Source organism: Scardinius erythrophthalmus, assembly GCF_964197995.2.
Source record: "Scardinius erythrophthalmus genome assembly, chromosome: 5".
NCBI classification, from domain to species: domain Eukaryota; kingdom Metazoa; phylum Chordata; class Actinopteri; order Cypriniformes; family Leuciscidae; genus Scardinius; species Scardinius erythrophthalmus.
Window position 1 is genome coordinate 4,650,807 of NC_138225.1, and position 9,172 is coordinate 4,659,978.

Genomic DNA, 9,172 nt, shown 5'->3' on the forward strand with positions numbered 1-9,172 from the left:
AGTTGTACAGCTGAGTGGTGCAGCCTACTCTGCAGAGTAGTGTATCTTACAATGCACCAAGATGATACCCCCTGACTTGCTGATTTGCTGTCTTGATAGTTTTATATTAATAATGTTGTATGACTTAATGTTTTTCTGTTTGTTTTCCTTTGTTTTACAAATATGACCTAATATATGTTGTGTTACTTAAAATAAATGTTTAAATAGCATTTATTTTTGTATTGTGTTTTGTATTTTGTATTGTTGTATTTTTATGCTATAAGTGGTGTTAAATATTATTCTGCACATTAATGAGCCAATGTGTTATGATGTGGGATGTGGTGGGCTGCTGTGGGCCAGAAAGTACAGGGCCACTTTTTGGTCCCAGTGTAACGCTGTCAGAGTTTTAAAGGGGTCATGAACTGGATTGTTTTATTATTTTATAATGTTGCCTGGGGTGCCCTTATAATGTTAGTATGATTTTTACATAAAAAATTGTCATAATTTATAAATAAAAGCCATTTTTCCAAGCCTGATTTCTGCCTCAGATTTGAACGCTCCGTTTTAAGGGGCGTGTCTGCTGTGAGACTGCAGTGCAAACGCCCACTGCTGTGATTGGCTGACATGCTTGCAATGAAATAGCTAGTATTACAGGAACTCTCTCGAAAACTTTTACTACGTTTTTACTATTACAGCTATCGAGATGAACAAATCGTGAAAAGTATCGTTTAAAGCATTATATTTAAATCTATTCCATCACATGAAAGGTTGCAGCATGATGAGCACTGAGCAGATGACAGACAGTCTGTTGATCGCGTGAATAAAGATCTTATCATTGCAACGCAATTTTTGCACTCTCACAAATGCTTACACCAAATCACAATGCAAACACGATGTGAATACACAGTAAGAGCTTCGTTGTGTAGTTTAACAGTGTCAATATTTCATCACGAGTTTGGTAAGTGTCCAGATATATCTTAATATAGAGCTTAAGCTCTCGCGGCTTGCGCTGTGCTGTTTGATTGACAGGTTGGGCGAATGGAAAGGGATCGTTCTTTGATCGCTTTCTGTATATTTTAATAACAGTTTAAAAAATATTATTTTCATAATACTACGAGAAATTATGTGAAGTTGATCGTTTAGTCACTGATGCATAAACAGTATTGAACGATTTTAAGAGAAAGATATCTGAACTTGAATAATTACACATCAGAAATCACTGATCGCAGATCAGGCATTAGAATACACATGGTTACTTACATGTTGCTGGCAGATCCGTCGGGAAATTGTGATTGACTGATTTAATAAAGTTTAACCATGCTGGAATCCGAAGGAAGCTTATGCAGACTGTCTTCTTCCACAAACAGGCGCTGCACAATATTTAGTAAACAGCATGTTTATTGCTTGGAAGTAGCTCGATCCGGTTTAGCAATCATCATGTCGTCCTATGTTATTTAGCATGTTTGGGCGAATCGGTGGGCGGGGCTAAACAGGCCGTGTTGAAGTAGGCGTTGATCTTCTTTTGTGGAGGCGGTGTTTTATCCTCTTTGACGTCATAGTTCCCCACTTTGAAAAACGAGTCGTTTGCTGAGCCTGATGTCTATAAAAGCTTTTATTGGACTAACAAGGTAGTTTTCAGTTTTGAAACTTACAGGATATTATTATAGTATGATGATCTCTTATATGTCAAAAGCTCAAGGAAAATTTGATTTCTCAGTTCATCACCCCTTTAAGTCTGCCCAGGATGAATAGATAAGACAGCGCAAACGGATGGTAGTTCCACGAGTCTTTATATAATTCCTCTCAGTTAAATGCACTCTTCCCATACATGTCATAGAGCGAATATTAACAGGGGAAAAACACTCTGAAAACACGCTACAAATAAGAGTAGAAAGTGAACACAGTAAATTAAAGGAGCAGTCGGTAGAGCGGTCATCTCTCTTTTCTCACAAGCAAAACTCTTCTCTCACTGCGCACGCGCTCACTTGAACAGCGCGCATACAATAACATGTCATCTTAAAGGCATACACAACATTCAAGTCATGAACACTATAACCAGAGCCGTTGCATAGACTGTGCGAACTGTGCAACCGCACAGGGCCTCGCGCCACTAGGGGGCCTTTCAATCCTGCTGTTTTGTTTTTTTTTTTACATTTTTTTTTTTTGTCCCCACCACTTTTTAAAACATCTCAAAAAATATAACAATTCTACAAATAAAACATCTCCAGTTAACTGGCAGAGCATTCATTTCGTTCGTTTTTTTAAATAAGAGACGATCTAGCACTGAAATGTTTTTTAAATCAAGTGATCAAAGTGCTCGTTGCCGCTGCGATCAGTGGCGCGGATACAGTGTTTTCTCGTGAGGCTCGCGCACACACCGCACTAACTTCACTCGGACGCGCGCTTCAATCCGTTGCGGATACTCTATTCGTTCTGGTGAAATCACCAAACATAATGCACACAAATGTGTCCCTGCTTGATATACAACCACTGATGAACATAATCGGTTGTGATGAGGAAAAAACAATACGATAAAAAAAAAAAACTACACGAGCGCGGAGTCGAACCGAGAACCTCTGACATGATAGGCGAAAGTTCTACCACTGGACCATAAAGGTACACGTTACTAAGATAGGCGGATGCACATTGATTTTTGATTTTTTTCCCCTCTGAAATAAATAGCAAAAAATCATAGCTAATTCTGAGATGTGCATGATTATGCTGTATTATTCTACTTGATAAAAACGTATTGCAGCGAGAATTAGTCGAGAATTAGCGTGCAATAGACCTAGAACAGCTACGTCCATCCGTAACTGTTATTCATGCGCAATTGAGCATCCACATCAAAGAGCAGGGCCTCGCATTTCAAGTTCGCACAGGGCCTCGCACCCCACCTGCGACGGCACTGACTATAACATTAGGTGGCCGTTACACCAGTCCGCCCCTGGGTGTGTCAGACAGAGATAATGCACGCACGGAGATGAGAAGGGTATGTATGGACTTATCTAACTGGGCAATACGGTGAATAAGCTAAAGTCCCAAAAAGTTGGCGTGTGCCTTTAATGTCAGACAGTCAAGACGTGCTAAAAAATGCTGAATTTCACCATTTAATCAGCTCATGAGAAACGCAATATAGCTGCTGGTAATACTGAAGGAGCTTATATATGAATACTGTGATAGGCGTCCTGACCTATTCCTATAGGTAGACGTGGATATAAGCTGAGAGTCAGCTGATGCGAGCTTGACTTTCTACCAGAACTGACGTAGCGTCATTGATAATCACTGAACTTGTAGTTTGCGCTGGTAAAACATTTAAAAATAGAAGTCTTGTTTTTAAAATTAAGTTTAAATGTTTACAATTAAGATGTGTAGATCATATCTATATTAAAGTCCATCTGTGATATGTTTCATATGTGTGACGAACAGATTAAAATATAAAACATTGGAGTTCACAAATCTCATTTGTGCTTGAGTTCAATAAAAAAATGGCACTTTTAAAATAGTCATATTATGTTTAACATGAAGTGCTGGGAAGCAGAATAATAGGATTGAAAATCCTATTTTTTGATCAAAGATTAAATACTTTTTAATGATCAATTTAAACACATTTTCCCTCACTCTTCCAAACATACTTTACAACGCATTATACAAGTGGGGGGGTGGGGGAGCGGGGGAGCGGGGAAGACACTGCAGAGTTTCTTGTGGAGATACAGGGAAGTGGCCAGCGGTGGAAGACACTGGACCTAAGGAGATAAGTGACAGTCTTCTTTTACCGAATATGACATGAGGATTCACTATAGTATTATTGGGTGGGAAACCCGCTCTGCCTACCAGTTTATGCTGAAGTCGTGCTGAGCCAGTGAACCGAGCCACATTTCCTCTGCTGCATCCAGTCCTGCATCCAGGAAGAAAGAGTGAGCATACTAATCCACTCTGCCTACCAGTTTATGCTGAAGTCCCGCCGAGCCAGTGAACTGAGCCACATCTCCACTGCTGCATCCAGTCCTGCATCCAAGAAGAAAGAGTGAGCATACTGAATCCATACTGACCCGCTCTGCCTACCAGTCTATGCTGAAGTCCTGCTGACCCAGTGAACCGAGCCACACCTCCGCTGCTGCATCCAGTCCTGTATCCAAGAAGAAAGAGTGAGCATACTGAATCCATACTAATCCACTCTGTTTACCAGTCTATGCTGAAGTCTCGCTGATCCAGTGACTCGAGCCTAATCCTCACGGCTGTTGTCCAGTCCTGTGTTCAGGAAGAAAGAGTGAGCATACTGAACCCATACTGACCCGCCCTGCTCACCAGTCTATGCTGACGTCTCGCTGGTCTAGCGATTCGAGTCCAATCTCCACTGCTGTTATCTAGTCCGGACCTGTTGACGCAGGAGGGCCGGTTGGCCTGTTCTTCCTCCTTGAGATTGCCTTTTAATTAAATAAATAAACTTGAGATTCCTTTTATCCTGTTGTCCGTTTTCCTTGAGCTGCGGGGTAGCTCCTCAGGGGGGGAGGTACAGTAGAAGGAGGGAGTGTCGGTTGGCAAGTGGCACCTCCACACCCCCGGCCTGTGACAATCACTCTTTCAAACTAAATACACACAATGCAACTGACTTACTCAATGTCCTTGAGTTGACACTGTAAAGGACAGATAAGAGATTTGTCATTGTCGTATTATATAACCATTGTTTGGGACATATGGGGCCAATTTATGTTTCTGCCTGTGGGTGCTCACACTCCATACCCACCCCCTGCGATGGCAAATGCACTGCAAAAAATGCTTTTCTTACTTAGTATTTTTGTCTTGTTTCCAGTCCAAATATCAAAAAATTCTTAAAATCATGATGCATTTACTAATGTAGTAAAATGCCATAAGATATTGTTTTCTGGGGGGGAAAATCCAAATGAAGTGAGTTTTTGCTTAAAACATTAAAATTATCTGCCAATGGGGAAAGAAAAATAATCTTAATTCAAACGGAAACAATATAATTTCTTACCCTATTGGTAGATAATTTTGCTTGTTTTAAGCAACAACTCTAATTTCTATTTATTTCCCCAGAAAACAAGACATAATATCTGATGCTATTTTACTCATCTAGTAAATGCATCTTGATTTAATTTTTTTTAGATATTTGGACTGGAAACAGGAAAAAAAATACTAAGTAAGAAAAGCATTTTTTGCAGACTCATATGTCTCTTATTTTTGTTTATTGGAAACTTGCAAGTGCAAATAAATTACCAACCAAATATGAATACATCTTTATTCACTTCTGTTTCTTCAATCAAATGATAACTGGGCTAAGAAAGGTGACACATACAAACAAATGCTGCTTTTTAACATGCTCATTTCTTGTGGTGTTCCTCAAGGCTCAATTTTGGGTCCTCTATTATTTAACCTATACACGCTTCCTTTAGCTGGTGTAATTAATTAGTACAATATTTACTTTCACAGTATGCAGATGGCATGCAACTTTATATCTTTCACTTGCACCAGATACCCACAGTTCAATTTCCACCCTGCTGGACTGCATAGAGAGCATACAATTGTAGATGTCACATAACTTTCAAAACCAGGGGTGTCAAACTCAGTTCCTGGAGAGCCACATGCAGCCCTGCTGAGTTAAGCTTCAACCTTAATTAAATGCACCTGATCCAGCTAATCAAGTCCTTCAGACTTATTTAAAATAAATAAATAAATAAATAAAATAAAACTACAGGTATGTGTGTTGAAGCAGGGTTGGAATTAAACTCTGCAGGGCTGCACCCTCCAGGAACTGAGTTTGACACCCCTGAGCTAAACAAAGATAAGACAGATGTACTGACACATAGAGATCATCTATTGATTATTGTTACATCTAGTCTACTGCACTAGTGTTTTTTCTTTCTTTCTCTAGGCTACCAAAGAGCTCTATTAAACACCTACAAAGAGTTCATAATGCAGCAGCAAGAATGATAACTCGCTCTAAAAGGAGAAACCACATTACCCCAACTTTCAGATCCCTTCACAGGCTGCCTGTATCATTCAGAACTGAATTCAAGATCCTCTTATTTATTTTTTGAAATGTCTTCATCCAGGACCACAACTATCAGTTTTGTTATAATTGTAGTCCGTAGGAATAGAGACAATTATGGGCAAGAATGCAATATTTGTTAAAGTAATACAATATTTTAATCTGCAATCGTACTTGTAATCCAATCTGTTATTGTTGATTTTATTATTAATGATCAGCTATTTATTGCTTAATGAAGGTCAATCATGAAGAAACAGATTTAAACATTTTAAACATTAAACAGAAATGAAGCACAAATGGTGCCAACCTCTGATGCTCTTATAATGGCACACAAATCACATTTTGCAGAAAGAGTATAATGACACACAAATGGTGTTTCGCACATCATCTCTGCAGGTGACTCCTCGGGGACTGAACACAAAAACAAATGCACAGCGTGACCCTTAGTCCGATTCATGAACAATTGACTCAATTGAACTATGAGCTGGTTCTTTTATTGAATTATTCAGACCCACTTTGAATCAATCCAATGATTCTTTACTGATAAACATGCAAAAGCACCAAGAACTGTAGGTTATTCGCTCACTGTTTGCTCTTGAGTTCTTATTTCTCTGAATGCCTGTAATCTATCAGGCAAAACAGCTCAGAGGTTTTATTAGCCTATATAAACTATGCATTCATTTGGAAATGTGAACTGCTGCAGTTAATTCTTAACTTTGAAAATTAATTTCCTTTTCGAAATATTCCATCAAACTGGATTATTTGAGAATCGTGCACTAATATTTTCAGTTCCATTCGTACTAATTAAAGCTTCTGCTTTTCGAACGCAGAAGTGTGGGCCTGTGTATATATATAATATTCATAATTATTCTTTGATATTTCCATATCACTCAAAACTGAATCAAGAGTAAACTTCAAACTCTGGTTTAACTGAGTCATGTGTTCTTGCTGACACACTAGTGCGGATACAAATCCTCCTATTCAGCACAAATCCTTACCATATTCTCCAGGACAGATATGACATATATCAGGGGTGTTTAATCCTGTTGCTGGAGAGCCACTGTCCTGCAAAGTTTAGATCCAAATCCCCAATTTAACACCTGAACCAGCTAATCAAGGTCTTACTAGGCAAACTACTGTAGAAACTTTCATACATTTGAAACACTGGTGTGAGGAAATGTTCAGACAGTGTCTGTGGGATTCAGAAAAAAATCCAGAATATCATCACAAATCACACTTCATATTCAATTTAAGATAAAAAAAATTACGTCATATTTTTATGGTTATACCTGGCCACACATTTGCACTTCATATACCAGAGCTAAATGCTTCTCTTTTGGAGGGGAAATTAAAATATCATGTGAAATATTTTGTGTAAATATTTGTGGGTTTTATTCATTTCATTTTCAAAATGTTCCTCGTATGAACATACTGACTGAAGAAGAGAAACTGTACAGGTTTGTAATGACGTGAGGTTGAGATGAACAAGATTTCGGTTCATATAATACAGTGTAAAAATTCAGTCTGTATATTGAGAAATGTTTAAAATTCCATTAATTTAGTCATTCACGCTTTACTGTTACAAAAATGATTTTTCCCCATTTAAAAAGTCATGCAGACAGCCAATTAAATCTTAAAATTTGAAACATGAATGTCATTTTACAATATTTTATTTTACTTTTTGTTTTTAAGGATTTGGAATGAGTATTTTTAAAACGAACAGTTTTTATCTTTATTATTTCAGCATAAAACAATTTTAAGTAACTGAAGTGAATTTGTTGTTGTTCATATAAACACACTGACACGGACACTGTTGATTTGAATATTGAGTTTAATATTGAGGAATGAAACAGTTTTCTATAGTTCCTCTATACAGTATGGCAGCTCATTGTGTGTCTGTGTTACAGTATTAGATTAGACACACTTTTTTCTGCATGCGGTTAGACGCGTTCAGAAGGGGACCAGAGGGTCAGCCACGGTTTTAGGGTGCTGGATTCTGAGCACAGTCCGTGTCACGGTAGTGCCTGCGACAGTGACAGATATCATTGCATGAACGCACTCATCTGGTCCGACTTCCACCTGAGAGAGAGAGAGAGAGAGAGAGAGAGAGAGAGAGAGAGAGAGAGAGAGAGAGAGAGAGAGAGAAATCCACATGGGTTTAATTTACAACTTTTAACACATTGTCCTCACCAGACGTGACACATTATAGCATTAAGTGATAAAACTGATCTTTTCCATCGAACTTCATTCACACTGGCAGTGATGTAAAATTGTCCATGACAGGCAACATGAGATTTGCAAAGTAGATCTGTGTGTGTCCAGCAACACTACAATGTTGAGAGAGGCCTTATGCACCAGAGAAACAAGCGCACAGCCATTTTTAGAATTTTTATGTTTGAAATACAAAGCTCTGTCAGGAAACAGATGACACAGGTCCCTAACTCCCTAACTCAGTTAGTTAGCGATCACATCATGATCTACATAGTGCATCTTATTGGTTGCTGTGGCGTCAGCGGCCAATGCTCATCATTCAAATACTTGGCATTGTTTGCCGTTAGCAGTGCAGTGTGCTTTCAGAAACCCTCCACCTTCCCCAGCTCCACCTGTATAAATGAGGTATAGGGGTTATTTTATGTGTGTTATATATGCAGCAGCAGCAGCGTAGCAGATCTATTTCGCCAAGACCAAATACATTAATATTGCCATATCCATTCCCATGCCAATCTCTCCGAGAGTTGTCATGACAGAACTTCCGTGTTTGTGATAACTCTGTATATTTCTATGGCATCGCTGTCGAAGAGTAATTAGCTGGCCAATTAGATTTACTTGTAAATAATTTTGAGATTGTAAAAGGAAGAGTAAAGAGGTTGAAGAGTTAAGCATTTGTGTATAACTTTGTATAATACACTCACAACTCATAAGCGGGATAGGTGTTACAAATTCACAAGTTCAAAATCCATTAAAAAAGAAAAACTGTAATTTACCTTGACCACATATTCTGTTCCTACTGCCAGGATCTGAGAAGAAAAGCTTAAAGGAACATAAACTTGATATGAGGTTCCAGCCTTCGCCTCTATGCTGTTCCTCACCTAAATAAATAGACGAACATTTTATGTTAATCTACATTATTATTATTATTATTTTAAAAAGGTCTGAGTTTACTAGTTTAGACAGCAGAAAACACAT